The sequence below is a fragment of the Enhydra lutris genome, unplaced genomic scaffold, assembly GCF_002288905.1.
Source record: "Enhydra lutris kenyoni isolate GAN:26980312 unplaced genomic scaffold, ASM228890v2 scaffoldscaffold4, whole genome shotgun sequence".
In the NCBI taxonomy this organism is placed as follows: Eukaryota; Metazoa; Chordata; class Mammalia; order Carnivora; family Mustelidae; genus Enhydra; species Enhydra lutris.
In genome coordinates, this window is record NW_019154088.1 from 10,413,883 (window position 1) to 10,428,598 (window position 14,716).

Here is a 14,716-nt window from a genome sequence, read left to right on the forward strand (position 1 = left end):
TGGATGGACCTAGAGGGTATAAGTCAGTCAGAGAAAGACAAATAACATATGATTTCAGTCATACCTGGAATTAAAGAAACAAAACAAACAAGTGAACAGGAAAAAAAGAGAAAAAAAATGGACTCTTTTTTTTTTTTAAGAATTTATTTATTTATTTGACAGATCACAAGTAGGCAGAGAGGCAAGCAGAGAGTGAGAAGGAGAAGCAGTCTCCCTGCTGAGCAGAGAGCCCAATGAGAGGCTTAATCCACTGAGCCACCCAGGTGCCCCCAAAAATGGACTCAATACAGAGAACAAACTGGTGGTTGCCAGAAGCAGGGATGGGTGAAATATCTTGGGGGCACCTGGGTGAATCAGTGGGTTAAGCCTCAGTGGGTTAAGCCTCTGCCTTTGGTTAAAAGTTTGTCCAAAAAAGAGCCTGCATCAGGCTCTCTGCTCAGCAGGAAGCCTGCTTTCCTCCCCTCCACTCCTGCTGCCTCTCTGCTAACTTGTGATCTCTGTCTGTCAACTAACTAACTAAATAAATAAATATTTAAAAAATATTTATCTTGTTGAGCACTGAGAAATGTATAGAATTGTTGAATCATTATATTGCACACCTGAAACTAATACAGCATTAATGTAGTGTGTTAATTATACTTGAATAAAAAATAAATGAGTGCATGTATATATATCAGTGAGCATCATGGAGTTGTAGATTGAATAAATATTTCCTAAGTGTCCAATTCCATTTCATGGGGTAGGTTACTTTTGAATGATACTCGTCTTACCTGTTGCATTGACTTGTACTTCATTGTTCCATAAAGGCAGCCGTATCTCCAAATTCTGGATGATAAGTATTCTTTGTTTACTGTGTAGATGCTGCTTGCAATGCCTCCTTTTCTCCCTTCATTAATTTTATTTCTCCTTCATGACGCAGCTCTAAAGTCCACTCTTCTTTTGTAACCTTCCTAGATTACCTAGGTTCTATGTGTTCTACAATGTTCCTAGAAGGCTTTTTCCAAACTGCTACCAACAGTATTGCAGTGTGATCATCCGATCTCTTTATATAGAACTTGAGCTTCATAAAGGGAGTTAATTTTATCCATTCCTTAAACCTGGTTCAGTGTCTAGTTAGTGCTTAACAAGTATTATTGAATTGATTGTATCCTTATTTATTTGTGTTTACATAACCCAGAGAATGTTGGGTGGAACTAGTTTTTGGATGAAAAATACTGTCCCTGTATAATCTGTACAATTTATGGTCTCTACATAGGTAATTTGGATAATGCACTGGGTTCAAGTTGCTTGAGTAATCTTTATATTCTCTATTTCAGTACTGCTTTCTCCTGTCTCTTAACAGGTGTTCCCTGCCCCCCAGTGGTTAGATCATGGCTAACGTTTTTAGTCAAGGTAAAGGTTTTAAAATCCTTTTATGGGGCACCTGGGTGGCTCAGTGGGTTAAGCCTCTGCTTTCTGCTCAGGTCATGATCCCAGAGTCCTGGGATTGAGCCCCACATCTGACTCTCTGCTCAGCGGGGAGCCTGCTTCCTCCTTTCTCTCTCTGCCTGCCTCTCTGCCTACTTGTGATCTCTGTCAGATAAATCTTAAAAAAAAAAAAAAAATCCTTTTATGGTGTTTCTCTTTAAGTCATATTTAAAATCCCATAGGTTAATTTTCACATAAAACAGTGCTGACCTCCCCCTCACCATTTTTCCTTTATGTCTGATATGCCTGGAGCCCAGCTTAATCTAAGTGTAGCTTGACCTACCTGTGCTTTTGCCACACTGAGCTACCATGTGTTCCAGTTTTTAAGTATGCAGTGATTAGTTGGGAGAGTCACTCAGTCTGACTTTGATTCTTGGTTTCACTACATTGTTCTCACATAGCCCTATCAAGATTCTAAGATTTTGCTACAGTGCAATAGCTATCATCTTATTTTCAGAAACCTGCTGCCTCCCTCTCTCCCCAGCACATGCTCAGAGTAGCTTGCTGATCACGTGGCTGTTCTTTAGACTGAATTGGAGTATCTCCTGTAGTCTGGTTTGGGGTATCTCCTAGCTAACATCTTTTCTCCTGTATTATTGACGAGGAGAGGCTGACTCTTGATTTCTTGGCAAGGTGACTTATACCCTGTCCTATGCCTTTATATGTTATTTTTTCTCAGAAACCAAATCTTAGCTATCTAGGGAGACTTGCTGTATATATGGCTAGCTGTTATTTCTAAATACCTGCTGCAAAGTTCTCTTTTCTTCTCTCTCTCTCTTTTTTTTGGTAAAGACTTTATTTATTTATTTGACAGAGAGAGTGCCCATAAGCAGGGGGAGTGGCAGAGGGAGGGGGAGAAGCAGGCTCCCCACTGAGCAGGGAGCTCAATGGGGCTCTATCCCAGGACCCTGGGATCAAGACCTGGGGCAAAGGCAGGTGATTAGTGACTGAGCCACCCAGGTGCCCTGCTGCTGCAAAGGTTTCAATAGTATATCATGAAAGAAGGACAATGTAGTAGATTTTTCATCAATATAAATGTATTCAAAATAAAAGAGTATTACTCATTATGAGATGTGTTCTGCCTAGATTTTTGGTCTTAAAATATCCATTATTATTTTTAAACGATTTATTTATTTATTTGAAAGAGAGAGAGAGAGACAGAGTGTGAGCGAGTGCGGTTGGGGGGCAGAAGGAGAGAGAGAGCAGATTCCTTGCTGGAACAGATTTCTTGCTGAGAGAGGGCCCTGATGTGGGACTTGATCCCAGGACCCTGAGGTTATCACCTAAGCCAAAATTAAGAATTGGATGCTGAACTGACTGAGCCACCCAGAAGCCCCTAAAATATCCACCATTTTAAGAAAGAATGGTAATAGTAGGTGGTATACTTTGTTATGTAAAAATGTGGTCACGTTATGATGGTCAACTAAATTTTACTGATCTGTGATGTCTAGTAGTTTAGGAACTATTGTGTTGACTATCACTCATTTTCATGAAGCATTGTGGTCCTTCTTGTAAAGTAGGCATGACTTCTTTCATATGCATTTGTGGACAATTTTTCGGTCTCTTTTTTTGTTATAAGCGTCTTGATTTTTGCCTGATTCTAGCTTTGAAGGTTACTTGCTGTCTCCCAGTGCTCATCTTTGACCAGTAGTTCTACTTTCTGTTTTTATACGTTCTCATGAGCGTTTTAAAGCTTTGTGCAGCTTTCAGCTTAGGTAAATTTCTTCCTGTTTTTCCTTTTATGCTTTTCTAGATAAGATGTTTCTTTTAAGGGTTCAGTAGTACATTGACAACTTTCATTGTTCATGTTTCTTTTAGACCTATTCTTTTTTATTTTGTAATTCATCTGGAATTAACTTTTTTTTTAAGATTTTATTTATTTATTTGACAGATCACAAGTAGGCAGAGAGGCAGGCAGAGAGAGAGAAGGAAGCAGGCTCCTTGCTGAGCAGAGAGCCCGACGCGGGGCTCGAACCCAGGACCCCGAGATCATGACCTGAGCTGAAGGCAGAGGCTTAACCCACTGAGCCACCCAGGCGCCCCTGGAACTAACTTTTTAAACTTCCTTTATGTTACTGATTTCTGACATTTTTCTTTGAGGTCATAGTAAAACAAACAGAAAAGAAACTGTTACTAAGGTATCCTTTAATTCTGAAGGTAATTACTGATTTTTTCTTGTAGATGAGTATATGCATATGACAGTCTTCATTACAACTTGTTGCTTTTATTACCATATGGTAAATTATAGAATCATAATATTTCTTACAATGCAAAGAATCTGTTTGCCTTTGTTGATTTTTCTAAGAAATATTCAGTCAAAAGTCATTCAGGCAAAAGGTAGTAAGTAATTAGACTTTACTAGGAAAATATTTTTTTTTAAATCTTTTATTTTTTTTTAATTTTATTCATTTATTTGACAGAGACAGAGACCACAAGGAGGCAGAGAGGCAGGCAGAGAGAGAGGGAGAAGCAGGATCCCCACCGAGCAGAGAGCCCGATGCGGGGCTCGATCCCAGGACCCTGAGACCAGGACCCGAGCCGAAGGCAGAGGCCTAACCCACTGAGCCACCCAGGCGCCCCCTAGGAAAATATTCTTATCACTTCAAGTATCTATCAGTAATATTTATCCATTTCTTTAAGGAGAAATAATTTGTGATGAGAGTCAGTGGTTTTTTTAATTAAATTTAATTTTTTTAACTAGTTTTTTTCTAATTAAAACTGTACCTCTTTGGAAAACATTGGTCAAAGCGGAATCCTTGTTTGCATATATAACGTGAGTGTGGTTAAATGTTTATAGGTCCTGTTTTCCAAATCCCAAATTGTTGACAGTAAATCAGTATTTGGTATTTGGACTTGCCTGGAAAACTGGGACCTATGGTTTCATATTCATTTATTCAACGGATAGTTTGTGTTTGCTGTGTTCCAGGCATGGTAGTAGGCACTGGAATAGAGTGGAGCTAACAGTCTAGTGGGCAAGACATTAATTAATACATAGTTTTATTTTATTTTATTTTATTTTTTAAAAGATTTTATTTATTTATTTGTCAGAAAGAGAGAGAGAAAGCACACAAGCAGGCAGAGAGGCAGGCAGAGGCAGAGAGAGGGGCAGACTCCCGGCTGAGCAAGGAGCCTGATGCGGGACTTGATCCCAGGATCCTGGGATCATGACCTGAGCTGAAGGCAGTGGCTTAACTCACTGAGTCACCCAGGCGTCCCAATACATAGTTTTAAAAGTAGAGTTGTGGGGACGCCTGAGTGGCTCAAGTCAGTTAAGCAGCTGCCTTTGGCTCAGGTCATGATCCCCAAGGGGCCAGGATCCAGCCCCACATCAGGCTCCCTGCTCAGTGGGGAGCCTACTTCTTGCTCTCTTGGCCTCTCCCCCACTTGTAGTCTCTCTCTCTCTCTCTCTTTCTCTCTCTCAAATAAATAAAATCTATAAAAAAATAAAAATAAGAGTTGTGGTAGGTGCTACAAAGAAATACAGGGTACTATGAGAGCATATTAAAAGGAGACCTCATCTGATCCTTGGGGGTTAAGAAAAGTTTCCTGAGGAAGTGACAGAAACTTATGCCTGAAAGGTGGGTTAATAGCAGTTAGGCTTGAGGTATCTGGGAAAATCTTAGCAAAAGGTAAGGAAGGTGATTATGTGGGCTTGAGATAACATTCTGTCACATTCTGTCCTCTTTCCATCTTTACCTCTCTCAACATTTTCTAAAACATGCTTTTAATCATATTACTATGCTGGTTAGGAAGGTTTTAGAGCTCTTTATTGAGAAAATTGTTGGCTCTTTGACGATAGGACTTTTTGCCACTTTTAATTCCTTAGTTCAGGTTTCACATATTGGAGCTAGTCATACTTTGCCTGTAGATAGAAGAGTTGGTTTTAGTTGCAGTACTAAATGGTAGCCAGGAATGGGGTTGTGTATAAACTAGTATGATTTGCTCTTTTTTTCCTGCTGCCTAACACATGCCAGCAAGTTTATTGCTAGTGAAGGAAGTTTATTTATTTATTTGTTTATTTATTTATCTGGGTGCAAAGCCTTTTTTATAACTTTGTCTGTAGCTGTTATTCTAAGAATGGTTTTTATTGTGTTGATTTAGGAATACAGTAAATAAGACCGTAACCCTGGGGTTTTGGGGATGTGTGTGGTGATGGCTTTGTCTAAAGATTTAAGATGATGACCAAACATTTTAGTCACTTCAGAGAGGTAGGTCACTGGTAGATATTGGAACTGAGTTGATGGGATCTGAGTAGATTGGATAAGGAATATAGTTTGTTTTGTTGGTGGATTCTGTTAAGGTTTGCCAACTTCTGGAGTTCTAGTGTAGACATCTGAATAGTGCAAGAAGTGCCAGTCTTTGCCCTATCCTCAACACATACAAGACATTCAAATATTTGAATAGAAAAAATGTGCATGTAAGTGGAATAGGGCTTATGTGTTTATAGAGCAATCTGGGATCAAAATTGTGTTCATATTCCATGAATTCTCTATCCCTACCTCCCTTAAATTTACTAAAATATCTTTTTGAAAGCTCAAACAAGGGAAACCAAGGGAAAGATTTTTGTGTTAGGCTGATGAGCAGGGGTTAGCAATGATAACTGAAATGAGGGATTTTTTTCTTTCTTTTTTTTTTAAGAATAGGGAGAGAGAGAGAGAGAGAGAATGTGTGTGTGCATGAGCAGGGGGAAGAGCCAAGGGAGAGGAGATAATCTCCAGCAGACTCCATGCTGAATGCAGAGCCCTACGCAGGCTCCATCCCACAACCCTGAGGATCATGACCTGAGCCAGAACCCCCAGTTGGGATGCCTAATGTACTGAGCCACTGAGGCGCCCCTGAAATGAGAGAATTCTAATAGCGAGGTAAAATGCAGGAGTGTCAGCTTTAGCAGTTAGTTAGCTTGGCATATTAAAAACTTGGGTTATATAAGGATGCCTTTTATTTTTAAAATATTTTATTTTTAGAGAGAGAAAGAGTATGTGCAGGCTGGGTGATGGGCAGAAGGAGAAAATCTCAAGCAGACTCTTGGTTGAGCACAGAGCCAGATGTGGGGTTTGATCTCACTACCCTGAGATCATGACATGAGTAGAAATCAAGAGCCCCTGGTGGTGGTTCTAAAAGATCTGGCATTTCATGTTTGCTTGATGTAGGGGAAGAGTAGCAAAAGAAAATCTCCAATTTCCCTGTCTTTCACGGTGTCCTCTGAGATTCTCCAATGAGAGATTTTATTTCAACGTCTTCTTTGGGATGCAACTACTACTAGGTATGGTTGTTAACCAGTCATCAGTCATTTACATCTTAGAATCAATGTCAACACAATTCTGCCTTTAATTTTGTGCGAGGAAACCTTAGACCCTTAAGAGGAAAGCATTCTTGGAAGAGGTGGGAGATTTTGACAAGGCAGGAAGAGAGGTTTTTGAGGTCAGGGAAGAGGAGGAAGGTGTTTTTCAGAAATTTATGTTTAGTTTTGCCTAGGATTTTGGATATTATTCATTTGTTGCACTGGTGATGCTCTTGACGACAGTGCCTGTATGGGGGTTTCAGAGCAACTTCATAAGTCTGTGACCTTTAGCCTACACATTTTCCAGTCCATACTGTAACTCCATCACACTTTCTTCCTGTGGTGTGGCAGAGGAAGAGCAGAATGAAGGGAAACAAGACCCTTCTTCCTAATGTTTCTGGTCCAGCTGTGATTAATCCTGTTGGTTAAGTCTCTTCCTCTTGGCTCCTTTCTTTCAATCCCCTCATTCTCCTTCATATAGTGTTTTGTATTAGGTCACCAAGCAATGAGTACTTCTCAGTATTTGCTAATTCTTGTTAAGAGTTGAAAGAATACAGTTTGGAAACATGGACCACAATTTCTGCTTTCTATTTTGCCTCTTTTCGTTCTCATTTTAAACAACTGTCCCTTTTTACTACTTGACTGTTAGTTCAGAAGAAGGAGCAGCTGGTAAGGGGTAGGAAGAAATAATTTTTGATATTTGGTTGGGAGAAATACTGTTCGTTAACTTGTTCAGCGACTGCCTGACATAATATTCAGCAGTTTTTTTCTTTGCACTTCATAGCCTAAATATCTTGAATAAACAAAAATTGAAAACACAGGATCAGGGCATTAAAGCTTAGATAATACTCTGTCGTGCAAAAAATTGTTTCCACGGTTTACTGTTTTATTAGGACATCTTTCATCTTTGTCAGGCAAGTTAATGGCAACTCTTCTCTTCCTTCTTGGTAGTGGAGTTTTCGGTCTCCTTCCTACTTTCCTAGTGTTCTTGGGTCATGGATGTTGTAGACTCGACCACCCGTCTCTCAGTCTTTTCTTCAAGGTTTCCCGACGGTCTGGCGCTATCCAAACCCACAGCACATTGGGGAGGAAGATCGCGGATTCATTTGACGAACCGGTGAAGCCCCCGGGGCTGTGGAGCCAGATGTGGGTGGGACTGGGTGCGGCAGGGGCGGGGCCGCTGAGAAGCCCGAGGGAAACGGTGGAGGGCACAGTTGAGAAAGCCCGCGGGCAAAGGTTTCACAGTTTTCACGAAGCCTTCGTGTGCGAGGGTGAGGGAATTGGGGTTCCTTCTTCCTCCCTCGCCGTTCTTGATTCTGGAAGCTTCATTAGGCTTTTATCGGTTTCTTGGACCCGGAAAAGCAGCGGCTTGAGCTCCAGGGGCGGGTCCCAAGGGTCTTGTCGCTGCTCCCGGGCCGTTTGGCCTCCTAGTGTTGGGGGAGGGGCGAGGGAGGTGCTGCTCGCGCCTCCTCTTGCGCTTGCGCGGCGGGCTCTGAGCGGGTAGGAGCGCGTGCGCGGTGACGTGGACGTCCTGTGCGCGCGCAGGCTCTTCAGCTGGAGCGGACACACGGTGTGCGAACCGAACAGAATAACCCGCCCCCAGCGGGATGTGAAGGACTCCGGGTGAAGCCGACCACGCCCCGCACGGTAACTCTCGGGCCTGGGTGGAGGGCGTCGCTTTAGTACTGGCCCGAAGAGAGTTTTTTGAGAGTTTGAAGCGCTTGTTCATTTGAACAGCGTGAGAAGCGTTCCGCTGTGCGATCTTCGCACGCACCGGCCAGGCCGGGCCTTGCGCGGGGTTGCCTTTGGCGCGCGCCTGTGGCCCCCGGAGCGAGGCTGCGCATGTCACCTCGCGCGCGTTCCCGGCCTCACTTCCGCGTCGCGCAGCGAAGTAACTGGGAACATCGACGCCAGAAAGAGAAGCCACGAGGCGGGCGGGGTGAGAAGCGCCCTTGGCGCGGCCCTGCCCTCGCGTGCGTGGGGTGCCGCACCGCATGGTACGATCCGCGTGATGACTTTCAGCGCGGCGCGGGGCTTTAGGTCGAGAGCTGCGCTTGTGCGCTTTGCATTATAGAGTTCAGGTCTCCGGGTTCCAAAACTCTGAAGGAAACGGTGCTGACGTCGTTTTTTAAGGAGCTCTGTGTAGCGTTTTGACACCTATGTAAACGTCTTTTTTAGCATGTAATTTCCGGGCAAGTTGTTTGAGGCAGGACCGCGCGTGAGTTTAATAAAGAAGGAGGGCGAGGAAGTGAGCCACACAGGAGTGGGAACTTGGTAAACAAAAGACCGGTGGCTACTAAGTGCAGAAATGAGGGCGGGGAAAACAGGTGGGAAGAGCAGGTGTTATTTTCTTTTTTCCTCTGTGGGCAACCTTTGGCTAGTTCTCCGTTTATGAGTTTTCCCTCGTCTGTTAAATTGTCAAGGAGGTCTTTGCCCTCAGTGGTAGGTGGGTCTGGGATATAACAGTCTGTTCGAGTACCACTAACCAAAGTTGAAGGATCTATGTGCGAAGAGCATGGAGAAGTTAGAGATCATTTCAAACTGGGTTGTGAGTGGAAAGTGGTAATGTCTTCCCGTGAAGATTTTTGCTTTGCTTTTGGAACCCTGGGGTTGCCTCTTCCTGGGGAGGGTGCAAGCTGGGAGGGGTGAAGGAGGTCTTAAAGGAGGGTGACTGACGGCAGAACAACGTGAGTGACCAAAGTAACAGCCGTCTCTGAGAGAAGACCACGGTCAGGGTTCGCGTCGCCGGAGCAGACACGTGGATCAAGGGAACTCTCGAGTCCACCCGCGCGCCCCCGTGGGTGTTGTGAAGGTTCTCAGGCTTCTATGGTGTAGTCTCTGGCAAATACTGCCTGGTCTCCTTATTCTTTTCGGGCACGACGCCGCGGCTAGGCTGCAGGGAAAGTGCCTGAAGGCGGCGTGACGACTGCTGGGAAGGGGGCTGGCCCGAGAGGGTTGGGTGGCTGGTTCTGTAGTCTCCACGGTAACAGAATGCGACTGGATCCCGCCCTGCGCTCGGCAGGTTCCGGCCGGCGGCACGTGATCTGTCCGGACGACTCTTCTCCGGAAGAGCTTTCTTTGCGGCATTTTTTCACGTGGTTGTCGGCTAGCTAATCTCTGCAGTTAAAAAGCGGTGATTTTGGGCCCTTGATAGTCGACGGCGACTGCTCCTCCCGGGGACTAGCAGGAACTAGCAGGAGGCTTTTTCACTTACAAGGGTATGGGATCAGTGCTGGTGCTTCTTGCTTCCCAGTGGTTATGTTTCCAGCGGTTGTGTGGGTTAAGTGGGTTGAGTTCACCTAACAAAAAACACATGCTTAGGACTTGAGGAAATTCAGTGCCCTGGGTACTTTGCCATACTTATTCTAGGGTAGAGTGGCAGTTTGATTACTAGCCGTTTCTGCCATAAACTGAGAGCTTGATTACCCCAAGTTATAGTTAAGGGACCATTCCTAGGAATAGAAAATGCTTCTGGAGTTAGCAGTTAACTGGTGGTATCTGGGAAGAGAAGGGATGGGACTTAATGTCTTAGGCAAATGCAGTTCTGTGCCTTAAAACCTAACGTATTTCAGGTAGTATTTTGCGACTTACTTTACAGGATTGTGGTGATTATAAAATCCTCAGGATGTTGTCTGGTCCGAAGTTAAGTGCTTAATAATATAGACTGCAAGTATCACTTATTAAAATCAACCAAATGGTTAAGAATTGGTGGTTGGCTATTTTACTGGTTTTGCTACCATTTACTGTTATGTTTTCTGATTATATCCAAGTTGGTTTTTTTTTTTTTAAGGCTTTTAATTTATTGACAGGGGTAGAGCGCGCGCGCGCACGCACAGGCAGGGGGAGGGGCAGAGGGAGAAGAGAAGCAGGTTCCCTGCTGAGCAGGGAGCTAAATCTGAGAACCTTGGGATCATGACCTGGGCTGAAGGCAAACACTTAACGGCTAGGCCACCCTGACGCCCCCCAGATTCTGTTTTTCTTAAGATTTTTTGAATTTCTGGGCCCATTGTATATTGGTAAATACCGACATTCTGATGAACTCATTCTCTTAAATTTTGTGTTTCAGAGACTTAGTTTAATTTAAACCATATTTTTGTAGTGAGTGTTTATTTTTATTTTTTGTAGTGATTATATTAAGGAGCAAACTTACATCTTGGTGCTTGCCATACAGTAATACATTTGTACGAAAGGTTGCCTTTTTTTTTTTTTTAAAGGATTCTATTTATTTATTTGACAGAGATCACAGGTAGGCAGAGAGGCAGGCAGAGAGAGGGGGAAGCAGGCTCCCTGCTGAGCAGTGAGCCTGATGTGGGGCTGGATCCCAGGACCCTGAGATGATGACCTGAGACGAAGGTAGAGGCTTAACTCACTGAGCCAAACAGGCGTCCCCCCCCCCCCTTTTTAAAGCAACTTTGGGAACATTCAGAATAGGTTGACCAGCATTTCTTTGTTTTTAAAGTAATGTTATTTTGATTGGGTGCTTTTTTGGACGGGGAAATGTGGGAGGCAGGCAGTACATGAATCATTGAATTAGGTAACTACCTAGTAAACTAACTGGTGTATTTTTAAGTTGTGTGAGGGTCATGGCTTTAGTAGTTAAACATTTCCTAAAGAGGTCATTGGTGAAAAGACATTTAGAATAGGGACTCTGAAATTGTAGTGATTTATGGCGCTTGTCACATTATCTGAAAACATTCAAAGCGCGTGTGTGTGTGTGTGTGTGTTCTGATGGGATTTTTTTGGAATGGTATTTATCATCCACTACTAAACTTAACTTCCGTGGCTCATTACTGTAGTTATATAGATAAATGCTTGATACTGAAAAGCTGAAGTGAGACTTTTCAGATGTTAAGCTGTAAGTGTACCCCAACTGTGGTCTTCCCTGAAGCTTTTAGAGAGCCAAATATAAGGTATTTTTAATAGATTTATTTCTTCATGAGTAACTTAACCCTTCCTAAAGTACATTTGATTTTTGCAATCGGTTAAAGCCTTAGTTACTTATGTATCTGAAGTAGCTGAATATACTGAATTGACTATCCTCTTATTCTAAGATCCTGTATAGATCCCAGAAATGTAGGCGTGCTTATAGTGGACTCTGCTTAAAGATTGGCATGGAATAAGAATTCAATTTCTTGTTTCTATACTAGTAGCAGTATAGGTTCAAGAAGTAGAGATTGTTTTGGTCATAAGTTAGGTTTTTTGGTTTTATGCATTTTCATCAAGTCATGGAATAGTTTGGAGGTTTTTTTTAAAATAAATGCCTTACACAGATCATAAGTCTGAAAGCTCTTTTTCCTATCTTCATACACATTTTTACATTGCTTTTATATTTGTTACCTGTGCAGAGTTCAGATAGAGCAGGCTGACTTTTCTGCACTTAATTTCTTTGTTTAGGCAAAAAGAATAATTGAAATTATGTGTATGAAGTTAGTATAAAATTTACTCAGTGTATTCTGTAACACTAAATGGGATTTCTGTCAGTTGAATCTTTGACATTTCATAGATTTTTAGGAGTGCTTTTTATTTTTGATGGGGGTTGTGCAGAGGGAGAGAGGGAGGGAGAATCTTAGGCATGCTCCATGCCCAGCACAGAGCCTCTTGGGGTCCATCTCAAAAACCTGAGATCCTGACCTGAGCCGAAATCCAGCGTCAAACGCTTAGCGGACTGAGCCACTCAGGTTCCCCTTAAGAGTGCTTTTAAAGTATTAGTTAAAACTTCTTTGCTCTAGTTTTACCTGTAATCTGAAACCTAAGATTTTACTATTATAGAAGATAATGTTTAAGAAATTTTGAACCCTTTAATATATTCATAGGTTTGGAATAGCTGAATTTTTTTTTTCTTTGCCACCTTAGTTATATTTAAATGTACTTAAAAAGAATGTTTTATATAATTGCAAAAATTGTTGGTGGCTTATGAGAAAAACTTTGAACTTTATGAACTGAGTACAGGATTTTGCATTGAGTTATAGGCCATTGTAGAGGTATTTGTGAACTAAGCTTTACTATTTTTATAGTCACCTTAATTTTGATTTTTTAAAAAAGATTTTATATGTTTATTTGAGAGAGAGCGAGCAAACAAGGGAGAGAGCACAAGCAGGAGGAGAGGCAGGCAGAGGGAGAGGCTGAAGCAGGCTTACTGCTACGCAGAGAGCCCCACGTGGGGCTTGATCCCAGTACCCTGAAATCATGCCCTTAGCAGAGGGCAGACACTTAACTGACTGAGCCACCCAGGTGCCCCTTAATTTTGATTTCTAAGTCTGTTCAAATTTTGCCTTATCAATCTCTGATAGGTGTTGCCTAAACTTGTTAGTTTTAGGAAACAGTAAGCTTAATTGCCTTAAGCCTGAAGCAGCCTTTGGAAAGAATCACCCTAAATTCTATCTCTTAAGAGTAAGATCCAAATCGGAGAAGATATATATATTTTTTAATCTTTCCTGGGTATTAGTGTTTTAGTGTAAGGAAGTAGGTTTCTTTTTTTATGTCTAGCTATAATAGGAAACAGTAGCCAACCTTTTTTTGAAGTCTTGACTTTTAAAATATCTATTATCCTCAGGCTAATTGTGAATATTTTAAGTTCCGGAGATTTTTTTGTTCATTTGGTCAGTTCTCTAAAAAAAGGTAAAGTTCAGATCATATGATTTTTGCTGCTTGTCAGTAGCTCTGATGAAAGATAAAATTAGACTTTTTAATTAAAATTAGGAGAACCAATAAAAGATGGATTTGATTAATCAAAATTACTGACCCACTTAAACAGGAGTAGTGATGTAGCATCTTCCTTTTTGTGTAAAAGCTAATTGGAGATAACTTTATATTTGTAGAATATTTAGGTAATTGAACAACATCAGTTGAATATAACAACCTGAGATTTCTTTTTTTTTTTTTTTTTAAGATTTTATTTATTTATTTGACAGAGATCACAAGCAGAGAGGCGGGGGTGGGGGGTGGAATCAGGCTCCATGCTGAGCAGAGAGCTTATGTGGGGCGTGGGGCTAGATCCCAGGACTCTGAGATCATGACCTGAGTTGAAGGCAGAGGCTTAACCCATTGAGCCACCCAGGTGTACCCCCTGAGATTTCTTTATAACTTTTTATTGAGATATAAATCACATAACGTAAAATGTACCATTTTAAAGAGTACACTTCACTTTTTTCGTTCCTGAACATTTCTTTCACTCCCAAAGAAACCCCATCCATAGTTGTCCCGGTAGAGTGGTTGTCCCGGTTATCCCTCTCTCCTTCCGGTGGCAACCACTAATCTACTTCTGTCTCTACAGATTTATTTATTTTGGACATTACATATAAATGAAATCATACAATATTTGTGGGATTTTTCATTTGAACTTTAAAAAATTAACCAGTTTTAACACTTTTTGAATAGGTTGTACGTTCACAAGGGAAAAAATTTAGAACATGTTTTCCCATCCTCCCAGTTTTCCCTTGTTACAGCCAACAATGCTAGTTCCTTTTTTTTTCCTTACAAATAGTCTATATATGTCAGGCAAATACATACCTATTTGTTTTTTTCTTTGGCTTTTTGTTTTTAACTTTATAAAAAAGTGTAGCGTAATCTACCACTCTTTGGAACATTTTGCCCTTAACATATCTTGTTAAATAAGAGTCCCTAATATTTATACATTACCATTTTAGCTGCAGAGTATTCCATTCTTTAGATGTAGCACCATTTATTTAACCAGTCTTTCTTGATGGATTCTCCCACACCCCCAAAGTCCTTTGCTGTTATACAAAGAAATACAGGGAAGGATCTTGTATGCATCACTTATGGATGTGTGTGTCTGTGCGTGCATGTGCATACTTAAGGTGAGGCCTTAGAGGGGCGCCTGGGTGGCTCAGTGGGTTAAGCCTCTGCCTTTGGCTCAGGTCATGATCCCGGGGTTCTGGGATTGAGCCCCACATCTGGCTCTCTGCTCGGCAGGGAGCCTGCTTTCCCCTCTCTCTCTGCCTGCCTCTC

General features: G+C 41.9%; 1 protein-coding gene across 5 annotated transcripts in view; it reads left to right on the forward strand.

Moving 5' to 3' along the window:
* The first annotated feature begins 8,706 nt into the window (after positions 1 to 8,706).
* Positions 8,707 to 14,716, forward strand: part of LOC111158227 (MGA, MAX dimerization protein) — a 103,554-nt gene continuing 97,544 nt past the window's right edge. For 4 of the 5 annotated variants that reach the window (XM_022520166.1, XM_022520155.1, XM_022520160.1 and 1 more), the window contains exon 1: positions 8,708 to 8,745. The gene's annotated coding sequence lies outside the window, so the exon portion shown is untranslated. Of the gene's footprint in view, positions 8,746 to 14,716 lie in introns of all 5 variants that reach the window. The other variant, XM_022520152.1, reaches the window with a different exon arrangement.